The following is a 14,022-nucleotide window of genomic DNA, read 5'->3' on the forward strand; positions in this document are numbered from 1 at the left end:
TGAAAAGATAATGTGCTGATAGCATGTGGACTTTTCTGGAAATTATATATGACTTAGAAACAGCCTTGAAGCTCAATGGACCTGACTGGGGGCATGATTCCTCTGTCAGTGATTTACAAGTTATACTTTAAGACGGTACTGTATTGATAAGGCAGGCTTTGCAATATCTGAGCCAACTATTTGTTCAAAGGGGGACTACTTTAACTCATATCAGAAGCACCACCAAAACATCTGCCTAAAGTCACCCATTGAACTTTCAAAGGAAGTTGTGAAAGTTTTGATAAAGTTCATATGGAAGGGTCCCACACATCCCTGTGACTGAATTTCACCTGTAGCATAGAATTTGGTGGGCATCACTAAAACACTGCACAAAAAAAGCCCTCCAGAACCTGGATTATACCAATTACTCCTTTGCAGAGTTTTATTAATTTGCAGATACATGTTGGTAAAGTTGGGGAGTGGAGAGGGAGAGATCAAATCTACTGAAAGCTGCCGCACAAAATTCTCAAATTAAGAAAAGGAAACAATGGAGAATTCCTCATTCAAACTGGGAAGGAAGTCTGGATCTCCAGCCTCTTAGCCATTTGGCTACATCAGTTCTGTGGTGTATGTATGACCAGGTGAGAAATATGACCAGGTAATTTGGAATTCCAAAATCCAGGAGACAATTGAAGTAAGGAACATTTTTTGGGATGCTCCCCTTGAAACAGAGTCTTGCTGAAACCAGCAACATTTCTTGGGTTGCATCGTACATTCCTAATTCAAATCCGAGGAAGTCAGCCTTAACTGGTTTAAATGAGGTTTCCAACCGAGTATTTTACATTACATCTGAGGTTTCTCATTACTTAGGGGAGGAATCAAATTGCTCATTCTAATGACATCTCTTTCTGACTTTTAGTAATGATCTGGAAGCCAGCAGAGCATGGGTAACCTCTGGCTCCCAAACACATCTACGGGCGGCCTAATTACGCATGCTTCTTGGTAATTCACTTGTTTCAGCTACTGGTAAGAGGTGAAATTATCAGTTTCAGGACTACTTATCACTGAAACTAATCAGACAAAAAAAAAAAAACCATGCATACCTGATGAGTCAGACCTGTTCTTTCCATTTTTCTTTCAGGGGCAGAATTTGTTGGTGCTGTGTTCGAGCGTAATTGTGGTAACTATTTGCATAGATTATAGCTGGTTATGAACCTGTGAACGGTTCAGGTGCCTAAAGAGACACATTCTAGGAAAGTGTATTCAGCATACATCGCTTGCAAATATTAAAAGGGTCCATTATCTAGGAGCTGACAATCAGTTCAGTAATCAATTAAATCACATCGTAGCCCAGTCCAGAGTCTGCCTTGAGAAAGGAGCTTCTGAAAGCGCTTTCTGTCTCTGTTCTCATGGGCTAGAAGATCGTCAGAAAAGGTTTCCATTTCCAAATGAAGGATGCATGAAACATGCGAATTTGCTACTTAGCTGGAGTGAATGAGAAAGCCAATTAGTGGTCAGGAGACAGACTATCGCCATCAGAAATCTGTAGGCAGTGATCAAATGCCCAAGCCTGAATCAATGAACACAATGTTCAGTAATGGGACACAATTCACTGTCCCCAGCTATTTTGAATTCTACATATTGATTCGCTTCAGGGACACAGGAAGGGATGAAGTCAAGAACTTAGTATTGCAGGGGCAGGCAAATGAGCTACTGGAGGGGTGTGCAGGTGTTTTAAAGACATCTTTGAGCCCCATCTCCCCTAGTCCCTCACCTGCTCTGCAGACATAGAAGAACGAGTTTGTGGAGCTGCATATATTGCTTTACTCCATTCCCTTCGAGGTAGGAATCACAGCCTCTTTTCTTACTGTCCATCTCTCCTGAATGAGCAGTTCCCATCAGAACCTCCACAGCCTCATTCTGGAGCTAATGTAGTTTCCAGACTATATGGAAAGTCAGCTGGACAGAAAGCAAACAGTAGTAATCTAACTTGGAAGAGTCAGATGCAGAAATGATTGAGGCCAGGTCTAATTTCTCCTGGACAGGACATCATTGGCATATGAGATGGAGTTGGGGAACTGCCTTCATTTGGATATCCAGTTGCAGGTCATGATGCTAAATAACTCCCCAAACCCCAAACTCCATGTTACAAACCCACAAGAACCTAAAAAGAGCCCCACTGTATCAGGTCAAAGGCCTATCTAGTCCAGCTTTCTGTATCAGAGTGGCCCACCAGATGCCTGAGAGGACAAACAAGACAACAAGATAGCTGGATGCTATTGTCATTGCCTTGGATCTGGCATTTAGAGATAGGCTACCTCTAAAAGCCAGCGGTCGCCTATAGTCATCACGGCTCATAACCTGTGATGGACTTTTCCTCCATTGACCCATCCAGAACAGACTGATCACCTAAACTAAGATAATCAGAAGCCCCAACCAAAAGTATTTCTATTTTGTGTAGATTACTTCAGCTTACTACATCTAAAGAGCTAGTACCAGACACTGATTCGGAACATTCACTGTCTCCCCAGAAGTGAAATTTGAAAATGGGAAATAGTGTTGACACGCCAGCTCAGTGCTTCTCAACGTTTGTCCCCCATTGTACCACTTCTCATGGTCCACCTAATGGAAGTACCACTGGAAGTAACTGGTAAATGATCATCATCAATTACTTCCAAATTGGGAGACCAGGTGTGATGTGACAAACACCAGTAAGAGGCTCAGAGTGGACGGGAAGGCTTTTCCGAGCATGCGAAAAGCACACTTCGGAGCTCTGCCAGCTGAGACAAGCCTCCTACTGCTGTTTGTTGCGTCATGTTGCTGGTCTCACTGCCAGGCGGCAGATGACTGGGGGTCCCGCAAGTACCACCAGACACCACCTAGAGTACCAAAAGTGGCACCCATACCACTGGTTGAGAAACACTGCTCTAGCTCAGATCACCACTCCTGGATAATTTACAGAAATCCTGGAAATGAGTGGAGACAAGATGGAACCTGGTGCCATCCTAGAAGCCAATAACCATGAGGTGGAACAAGACCACCTCTTTCTGAAATTTACCTCCTACATCGGACCAGAGTCACCTCAGGCTGATACCCTCCACCAATTCCTAATCCCAGAAAGACAGTCCAGAAGGTTGATAGTATGGAAAGTCACTGAGAGGTCCAGACAAAAGAAACAGACTAAGGTGACCAAGTCAGTTTCAGTTCAGTCCTAAAGGATCTGAATAATACATGTGTAGGCAAGCAAGAGGAAATAGCTGAAGGTTCTTTCTGGCAATGTCAAAAGAGTCAGAAGCAAATCTGACACTCTTCATTTGTTAATCTCCTTCAAGGTAATTTTCTGGTTGTTATTTCAAGAACCTTCATGTATGAAGTCAAACTCTGCCCATTGCAGCAGAAAGGTAGACAGCATGTAACCTTGTACCTAAAGCAGCAAAATGCAACTACTTTTTGGATAGGCTTTTATTAGAGGTCTTCGTTTTCTATACTCAGTACTGTACACTACAGTACTGGATTCTGGTGTTTCCTTCATAAGAGGAACAGGCCAGGAAATGGAACATCTTTTTAGTCTGCAATTTATTCTCTGTTACGTGTTCAAGGATGAAACGTGAATAAATATGCAAAACATTCACAAATCCTAAAAGCCTTCATAAAAAAGTAAAAAAATTTTAAAAGCCACAACGAGCTGCAGTTGTTTCCTTCATTGACTGAACTATGTGGTTGTAATTAATACAAGAATCTATGCATAACACAGATGGCTTAAAATGTATAAGCAGACATTTCTGAACATTAAGGGGGGGGGGGAGAGAGAGAGAGAGAGAGAGAGAGAGAGAGAGAGAGTACAAGACATTGCAAACCACATGTATGTTTTTTCTTTCTCTTGCCCCCCACCCTCCCTCCAAATTCTGCTACCTGTTGCTTTTCAGTTAGGCCAGATTTATGAAGACGGTTGCAATGACATAATTCCTAAAGTCAGCTTTGCATATTTATTTCTTTGAATGATTAATATCCCACTTTTCCCTGCAAATCAACAGAGTGCTTAAAGTTGTGGTTTTGATCAGAGATTCTTTCGAAGGCGCATAGCCAGCCTGTAATCCCACACACGATCACTCTCATGGCCCACAGGATGCAGGGATGCATTAAACATCTTGCTCCTGGAGGGACTCTGGTGGCCCAATCCAAACCACTGGTGCATCCAAGCCAAAAAGGTGTGCACTGCATACAGCAGGAGGTGGGGGGTGGGGGATGGACAGACACTGAAGGCCCCCTTTTCCCTCCATAAACCTTAAAAGTCCCCTTTTCCTTTCCATAAGCCTCCCACCCTGCAATGGGTCTCTGTGGACCTGAGCCAATTCTTTATAGAGAAAGAGGGCAGGGAAGCCGCTGCCAGAAGAGATAGGCACTGCAGCCTATCATCCCTCCTGGAGCTTCTCCAGGCCAGCCTCCCCCTCCCTACCCAGTTTCACTCCTCCCCACCACTATTGCACCCTCCCCCATCACCTCCTGCTTCCCACATTGGCTTATCTGCTCTGGCAGGCATCCCATGTTCCAACAACCTAAGCAGGAAGGGTCTGGCCTTCCTAAGGATGCTCTGGAAGCACGCACTGCCAAGAGCATGTTTTACAGCTGCTTCTTGGCAGCTAGCACTGGCAAAACACTAGTTTCACCAGTGGGGCAGTCCTAAAGGATTTGGCTGCCCATCTCACATCAGACAATGAACGAACACTTAAGAACCCCCCCCTCCCGGAAGAACTTAGGGTACCAGTAGATTGATGTGGGTGAAGGCATTCCTTCAGGTACCCCAGTTCCAAACATTGTAGGGCTTTAAAGGTCCTATCCAGTACATACCTTGCCTCTTCATCAGAGGAGACATTTTACAACATGTGTCCTGGGAACAGGGAAGAGTCTCCCTCGACCATCTCAGGAAGCAGCCACTTTGGAAGTCCATCTCCCAGGAACCATGCTTCCTCTATCTACAGCCCCAAAGAACATCCCTAAGAACTTCCTTCATGGTGACATTGTCATGACCAATGACCCATCTTCAGAAACTCTGGACTACCTACCTTTGCCATCATTCCAGTTCTAGAGATTCAGGAAACATGCATCTCATGCTGGCAGAAAACATGGAGTGCATAGGCAGGAACAGAGGGCTACTTCTTTAGCTGAGAGCTGATTAGCTCCAGGCAGGTGTCACAACTTGGAACATGCAACTTCCTGCAGCTGAATGTCAGGCCTCGGGAGGATGCTGGAGTGTCATTCCACGTCACCTCTTCCACAGCTTTAGCCTTACGAGTTAGGCTTAAGTCCTTTTCGCACCATAGAAGAGGGGCTGCAGCTTAGTGAAAAGGCATCCAGATAGCCATAGGTCCAACGCCTGGCATTTAGAGACAGGGCAGGGAAATCTTACTGCCGCCAACACTGAGCTAGAGTTAGACCAATGGTCTGACACTATATCAGGCAGCTTCCTAAATAAACTTGTATAGACTGAATTTAGGAGGAGGCACCTCAGCCCCCTGTACTTTGCTTGCTCAACTGAAGTCCTGAAAGGGCTTCTGTGTACCTACAGATGTGCCTGTGTGGGCTCCTCGTGCAACTGGGGTCCCTGGTTGTTCAAGAGTTCCCAATGATGCGAAGAGCCTATACGCATACTGTTGCATTTGTGTACAAGTCCACAAGATCGCTGGCTGAATCATATATAGAAGTTGGATTGTGTGGGCCAAGGGCATTCTGAGCTTTCCTTTCTCCACAGGTTTGGTCTGTCTATGGACAGGCATGTTTGTCTTGCATCTAGAGCCCAAGAGCAGCGTCCAGGGTCCTGCAACTGGGTGGTCATTGTGTTCCTCACTGCTACTTGAGTGCCCGTCCACCAGTCGCTACCACCCATCTGCCACCACTGCAGATACCTGCCACCAGTCTTATCCCACCTCAATGGAATAATGGTGGTGCTACCTTCTGCGGCTTTAGTCATTAAAACAACACTTATAAGTAAACAACCCAAGGACGCCTTCTGAGTAAGCCTCTCAGAATTGACTGTAAATGTCATACAAGCCCACTTAAGGCAGAAGCATTATATCTTGACTAACTTTAAAGTTACTTTGGCAATATTTGCAATTAAAAACATAAGAAGAGACTTGCTGGATCAGGCCATAGGCCCATCTAGTCCAGCTTCCTGTATCTCACAGCGGCCCACCAAATGCCGCAGGGAGCACACCAGATAACAAGAGACCTGCAAGGCCTCCTGGGAATTGTAGTTTAAGAACATAAGAACAGCACCACTGGATCAGGCCATAGGCCCATCTAGTCCAGCTTCCTGTATCTCACAGTGGCCCACCAAATGCCACAGGGAGCACACAAGACAATAACAGACCTGCATCCTGGTGCCCTCCCTTGCATCTGGCATTCTGACATAGCCCACTTCTAAAATCAGGAGGTTGCACATTGCACATCATGGCTTGTAACCCTTGATGGACTTTTCCTTCTCCAGTTAAGGAGGTTAAAACCAGTTGGGTATTTTCATCATCAATAAATATTCATGGGGGTGGGGGGATTCCAATCCGGAGCCAGAGCTACGAGTACAGAAACACTGGGCAATCGTTATTCTAGATTAACATTTAGTACACAAAAGCCAAGGTTGGAATTCCGTGTATACAGCATGTTTATTTTAATACACTTAAGCCTTATGCCGCAGTCAGCTGCTCTTATGAATAAAATCTCAACCATAAAGCACTGGGATAAAAATTTCGTGGTCCCATAAAGTGTCCCTAACATTATTTCCAAGAGAACCCAGAAGTAGTGAAAGTTCATTGTTCTTATTTCTGAGGCCCAGGAGGGCAGTCTTTGCTCGAAATCCAGCCATAAATACAGATTTCAGTTCTGCCCAGAAACAATAAACCAGCAGAACTCACTCAACGCTATCTGGGCTCATTATAATTTATGGTGAATGTACTGTGAATTACGTCTTATGCATTTCAATCACCCTCTAGACTAGCGAGGCTCCAGTACAACTATGAATTTTGTTTATTTCCCTTCCTAAGCAAATGTTCCCAACAATGTTGTCCTTGTAAGTTACAAGCATCTTAAAAAAATGGAGGGGTAACTGTGCAAAGCAGCTGCTCCAGTTCATCTCTGGAACTCAATGATCACTTGATCAATCCACTCCTGGAAGGGGGAGCCATGTGTCAAACTGCTCCCTGTGCGTGTCCTGTGGCAAGAGCACACCATTCAGTGCCACGCAGCCTGCCCACTGCTGCAAAGAGCGAGCCAGCGGGTAGGGAAGGAATCCTGACACATCGGCATGGGGTTGCGGGAGGGAGAGGAATGGGGCAGAGCTTGGGACAGGGAGGATGACGGGTTGAAGATGGGAAAGGGATGGTATCAGTGGCAGTGCCACACCTGATATCCCATCTCCCTTCCCAGCTTTGATTTACCTTCCCTGGTACACTTGGAGATGCGCCAGCAAAGTAGCTGGTGCAAGTCCAAATAGACCCAGTGGGACAACCAGGGTTGAACCCCAAGCAGCCTTCACAGCCTGAAACTCTTCCATGGGATGCAGCACACACCCCATTAGTGCGGCTGCATCGCTGTGCAGGGAGTTAGATAGGACTGGGCTGCCCCTTTGCTTTTCATGCTCAACATGTGCCACAGCGTGGTTGAAACTGGCATCATATCAGCCTACTAGATAATGGTATCTCTCCTTCTCTCTCATACCAGAAAGGATGCCCCTTCAATGATGGTGCTTGCCATCGAGAGGATTGATAAGAACATAAGAACAGCCCCATTGGCTCAGGCCATAGGCCCATCTAGTCCAGCTTCCTGTATCTCACAGCGGCCCCACCAAATGCCCCAGGGAGCACACCAGATAACAAGAGACCTGCATCCTGGTGCCCTCCCTTGCATTTGGCATTCTGATACATAACCCATTTCTAAAATCAGGAGGTTGCACATACACATCATGACTTGTAACCCATAATGGATTTTTCCTCCAGAAACTTGTCCAATCCCCTTTTAAAGGCATCCAGACCAGATGCAGTCACCACATCCCGCGGCAAGGAGTTCCACAGACCGACCACACACTGAGTAAAGAAATATTTTCTTTTGTCTGTCCTAACCCTCCCAACACTCAATTTGAGTGGATGTCCCCTGGTTCTGGTATTATGTGAGAGTGTAAAGAGCATCTCCCTATCCACTCTGTCCATCCCCTGCATAATTTTGTATGTCTCAGTCATGTCCCCCCTCAGGCATCTCTTTTCTAGGCTGAAGAGGACCAAACGCCGTAGCCTTTCCTCATAAGGAAGGTGCCCCAGCCCCGTAATCATCTTAGTCACTCTCTTTTGCACCTTTTCCATTTCCACCATGTCTTTTTTGAGATGCGGCGACCAGAACTGGACACAATACTCCAGGTGTGGCCTTACCACCGATTTGTACAACAGCATTATAATATTAGCCTGATTGAGTTTTGTTCTCAATACCTTTTCTAATGATCCCAAGCATAGAATTGACCAATAAACCTTTTAAAATATGCCGCTAGATTAACTGGGGATTCTGAAGGATGGTAAGTTGGTTGGTTATATTATGATGGAGAAAACAACTCCAAATAGATGGTGAGCTGCTGGACATTAAGGATATATACTACATCACAGAGGCTACAAGGACCAATTTAAAGGGCCTCCATGTGGCAACCATAATGATAAAGAACAATTGAAGTTTGTCTTGTTCTGGAAGGGGGGGGAAACCTGGTTTCCATAAACTACCATAGACCAGTGTTTCTCAAAATGTGTCCTCTGCTGCACCACTTCACGTGGTCCACCCATTGGAAGTACCACAGGAAGCAACTGGTGATGACATTATCGCCAGTTACTTCTGGATTGGGAGGGCAGATGCAAAGCGGCAAACACCAGTGAGAGACTCAGGGTGGACAGGAGGGCTTTTTTGAGCATGGAAAAGCAAACACTGGAACTCTGCTCACCAAGCTGAGTCTCCTACCATGTCTGTTGTGTTGCATTCCTGGTCTTGCTGCCAGGCAGTCCTGCGAGTACCACCAGGTACCACCTCAACTACCACTGGTAGTAACTGTACCACCAGTGGCACCCATTACAACTGGTTGAGTCTGTGGAACTCCTTGCCACAGGATGTGGTGCTGGCGTCTAGCCTAGACGCCTTTAAAAGGGGATTGGACGAGTTTCTGGAGGAAAAATCCATTATGGGGTACAAGCCATGATGTGTATGTGCAACCTCCTGATTTTAGAAATGGGTTATGTCAGAATGCCAGATGCAAGGGAGGGCACCAGGATGAGGTCTCTTGTTATCTGGTGTGCTCCCTGGGACATTTGGTGGGCCGCTGTGAGATACAGGAAGCTGGACTAGATGGGCCTATGGCCTGAGCCAGTGGGGCTGTTCTTACATTCTTAACTACAATTCCCAGGAAGCCTTGCAGGTCTCTTGTTATCTGGTGTGCTCCCTGGGGCATTTGGTGGGCCGCTGTGAGATACAGGAAGCTGGACTAGATGGGCCTATGGCCTGAGCCAGTGGGGCTGTTCTTATGTTCTTATGAGAAACACTGGCATATATATTTGTAAGTATCATCAAGAACATGCCCCCTGTAGCCCTTGGCCTTCACAAATATTGTCCACCAAAGCTACAAACCAGTTGAATCTCTGCTTCTTTGGCTTTATGTTTCTCCCGATGCAATGGGATAAAATATGAGCTTATTCCCAGGGACGGAGCAAAAAGGCATCTGATAAGAGCATAACTGTATGTGATGTAATTATAAAAGCCTGAGTAGCTGACAAGGGTTTACCTCCAGTTACGGATTTAGAACTACTGTGCGCTGCACATCTTCAGAGCAATGTCTCTTGGCATTATGGTGATACCAATCAGCCGAGTCTCATCTATAGATTTTTGCATCATTAAGGAGCATGTCACCTTATATTGGATTCTGCTACTGCGCAAACCACAAGTAAAACAATCTGATGCGGCAACACACTGCTAGCCTGGCATCGCACAACGGAAGGGGAGAGGGAATATCGTTCAAAATAGTAAGGAAACCCGAAACCTGCCTTTTTATCCACAGATATGCTCACGTTTTCACACGCTGGCACTGCCCATGTGGCACTGTTTCCTCGACAGATTATTAATGTTTATAATTAAGAATATTTATATACTGCTTTTTAACAGTTCACAAAGCAGTTTACAGACCGGTGGCCCAATCCTAGCCAGTGCTGGAACAGGCAGGCCAGCTGGCCTGCCCCATAGCCAGTGCAGGATTAGGGCTGGCTGTGGCTGAGCCCGGGACAAGGGGAATTGATTTTCCTTACCCCAGGTAACATGGCAGCAGCCCCAAAGGGGCAACTTAGATCTGCGCCACCTAACGAGGTGGCCCTGGAGTGGGGTTGGGATACAGCCTAAGTGCCTGATCCTGGCTCCACGTCCTCATTGGACTACCCACCATCCACCCTCCTCAGAATGCCCCATTCTGTCCTTCCCTGCCCTCTCCAGGCCCCCATACTGGCCCCATACTGGCCTGACTTGGTCAGAACATAAAATATCTCTGCTGATATTTACTAGCATCTACCTCCTGCTTAAACTGTCATAGCTTTCCATGGTGATTTCTGAGAATCACATTTGAGTGAAGTCCTGAAAATTCTCTACTACAGGAGCTTGGTTTTCCCTCATAGAAGTAGAACTCCCAAGGTTTCCTCCAGAGAAAACATGACTGTTAAAACAGATTAAAATGGTGGTTCCCAAACTGTGAGCCGTGGCTTCCCAGGGAGCCGTGGCAACCAGCCAAGGGAGCAGTGGAATCCTTGCAAAAGACCTGCCATGCTATACAATGTACAGGATTGTCCCCCTAATGGAGAACCATGGCCAGTGGCCCAGTAGGTGAAGAGAGCATTAAAAAAGTTTGAGAATGACTGGTTTAAAGGGTCAAAAGAGGTGGAACACTGAATGGAAGTTGTGAATGCCCTACAAGTATTATTCTTTTTTTTCAGATGCAAGATACTTCAGTCATATAAAATTCAGTGTTGATGGAGATTTTAAAGGGTTAACCTAACTTCTCTCAGATGAGGAAAAACAACTGAAATTTGGAGCCAAAGCAGTGACTAGTGTTCTGTTAAAAACAGGATAGGAAAGCCATTATGTCAAGTTGACCTGCACAAAGAACATACACGTCATAGTTTTCCCAAAAGGGAAATTTCAGGGTTTTGTGTAACCAGAGTTATGGAACATAAACTTCTCCATAAATGGGTAACAGACTTCCCAGTTAGGGCTGGAACCATGCACCAGTATGCCCAATAAGGAAGTGGAAGTCACATGGGTGTAACATGGGAACTTTGTTTGTTGCAAGGTATAACTGAGAAGTTTTGGGTGTGGTTCTCTGAGAAACAAAGGAACCAGCCAAAGGGGTAAACTTTCTGTAATCTGAAATCTGTTTCTAATCTGAGAAATAGCCTGTAAATAAAAGCCTCTCTAAGCTTTTCAAAAAGCTTGTGTCCTGTTTAGCATTTGACTCAGAGAACAAATCCTAAAATATTTCCATCAGTGTCTGGTTCGCCCAGTTGGCCTCATGGGTCATAAGGCATTTACAGGAGTACTGAGGTGTCAGTGTCTCAGGTCAGCATTTCCCAAACAGTAGGTCATGACCCACCAGTCATGACGTCACCAACAAAACTTTTCTGGGAGCACCAGAGGTTGCTTCCAGGTCGTGCCAGGCCTGCAATCCACTCCGTTGGCCTCTGTGGGTTCAGAACACTTCTGGAAAATGGTCAGAAGTGACTTCTGGTTTATTGTCAATTTGCGTCTATGGCTTCCAGAGGCCAACAGAGTGGTTGTGGGCTCAGCGCAACCAGGGAGCGGCCTCTGGGGGCTCTCAGAAAGGCTCTGTGGGTGAAGCACTGAGCATCAGGTCGTGACCCACCACAAAGGTGGGTCACAGCACTCAAAAATTTGCAAACCACTGTTCTAGGAAATTGTGTAGCTCATGTTACATTAAGGCTAAAATCCTTTGCTAAGTATGGTCACAGAATGGAACGAATCGACATAAAACACCAAGCATCATGGAGCAGCTGAGGGATGGAAGCTAGGAGAGACCAGGACAATTTTCTGAGACTGTGGGCCCAATCCAGAGCCCTGCATGCCGGCTCACTACCGGCACACACTGTAAGGCACATTTGTGAACCCTTACAAATGGGCCCAGTGCCAGAGCTAGCTCAGTGCGAGCCCAAGCTGGGCCACCTCCAGCACTGGACCTGCACTCCACTGCCACAACAGTCGCCCAGACTGCCTGGCGGCAGAGAGATGAGTGGGGGTGTGGGTGGAGGCGAGGAGGGGCAGTTCTGGGGTGGGGAAGGTGGGGGAAGATGGATGGAGGGGGGAGGAGGTGTGGTGGGGGAAAGATCAGGGTGGGAGGAGGGTGGGACTGATGGAGCTCCTCTCCACCAGATCCTGAGCCCCGTGTGGGATCACATGGTTTGAAATGGGACTCCTCAATTCTGTACCAGCTCCAGAGCTGCCGCAGAATCAAGTAGCCTTATTACGGTACTCCTTCCCTTACCTGGTTGCATGCTGGATACCATGGCAGCCATTTCGGTGACATGGCAGCCCTACACGCCAGGCAGTTCAGGATTGGGCTACCCGTTCCAGGCACTTAAACTGTTGTTTTATTTAAGCTTTTTTCTTTTAAATATAAAAACTATTTACATATTTTCCAACTTATTTGTCTATTTTAACCTGTTATTTTTCATTTTTATTTTAAAAAAAAGGACACGACATTGAGGGAAGCGAACATATTAGACAGTTTCATTAGGAACCTCTATTAGAATACACCTATTTCAAAAAAAAAAATCAATCCTCATTATAATTCCCTTCTTCCCCCTCTTTGATGCAGACTACAAAGCATTAAAAGAAAGCTCAGCTGGGTGCCAAATCATTTTAACCTAACCCAGCAGGACGTACACTGGAACCCGAGCAGTAAATATGGATTTAGAATTAAAGATCAACAATTAACTAGACCCAGGCATTTTTGCTTTTATTTTCCCGTCTCATCTCCAATTAGTCATTGCTTTCTTTCTTTTACCAGCTACACGTCTTTCTAGAGGGTCTTATCCCCCATCTGCTCTCAAGGTAGAAGAGTAATCAAAAGCGGCGTTGAACATGTCGGAATGAACAATGCAACAAATTAGAGGGGGGGGACACATGTGTAAAGGGAGGGGGAAGAACAGAAAGCTTACAAAACTGGATGAGAGTAACATTAGTATTTATTTTTATTTATTTAAAACAGAGTTTCTCAAACTGTGAGTCGGGACCCACTAGGTGGGTCGCGAGCCAATTTCAGGTGGGTCCCCGTTCATTTCAATATTTTATTTTGAATATATTAGACTTGATGCTTGCAGTTGCAGTTGTTGGCAACCTTCAGTCTCGAAAGACTCTGGTATCGCGCTCTGAAAGGTGGTTCTGGCACAGCGTCTAGTGTGGCTGAAAAGGCCGATTCAGGAGTGACAATCCCTTCCACACTGGGAGCAAGTGCAGTCTGTCCCTGGTCTGTCTCCCTGGCTATGGGCCTTCCTTCTTTGCCTCTTAGCCTCAGACTGTTGGCCAAATGTCTCTTCAAACTGGGAAAGGCCATGTTGCACAGCCTGCCTCCAAGCAGGCCGCTCAGAGGCCAGGGTTTCCCACCTGTTGAGGTCCATTCCTAAGGCCTTCAGATCCCTCTTGCAGATGTCCTTGTATCACAGCTGTGGTCTACCTGTAGGGCGCTTTCCTTGCACGAGTTCTCCATAGAGGAGATCTTTTTGGGATGCTTAAGACTTGATGATCTTAAGGAGTTCTTCTGGTTTCCTGGCAAAACCAGAAGTACTCTTTAAGATTGTGGTAGAAGCCTCAGAAGGTTTTTTCCATGCTGCAGAGCACCACGCTGGGCTTTATGGAACAGCTCAAATGAGCAAGCGGGATGGTGCACTGGGTATAAGTGGCAGTGGTGGGGTGGGGGTATGGTGGGAATTCAGGCCTGGGGCTTTTGCCCCCCCCCCCTGAACCCCAACAGGCCCG

At 46.2% G+C, this 14,022-nt stretch overlaps 1 protein-coding gene across 2 annotated transcripts in view; it reads right to left on the reverse strand.

Annotated features, from left to right (window-relative positions):
- CDH8 (cadherin 8) overlaps positions 1-14,022 on the reverse strand; it is a 276,615-nt gene that overhangs the window by 106,568 nt on the left and 156,025 nt on the right. The window lies entirely within an intron of this gene.

The sequence above is a fragment of the Tiliqua scincoides genome, chromosome 9, assembly GCF_035046505.1.
Source record: "Tiliqua scincoides isolate rTilSci1 chromosome 9, rTilSci1.hap2, whole genome shotgun sequence".
Lineage (NCBI taxonomy): Eukaryota > Metazoa > Chordata > Lepidosauria > Squamata > Scincidae > Tiliqua > Tiliqua scincoides.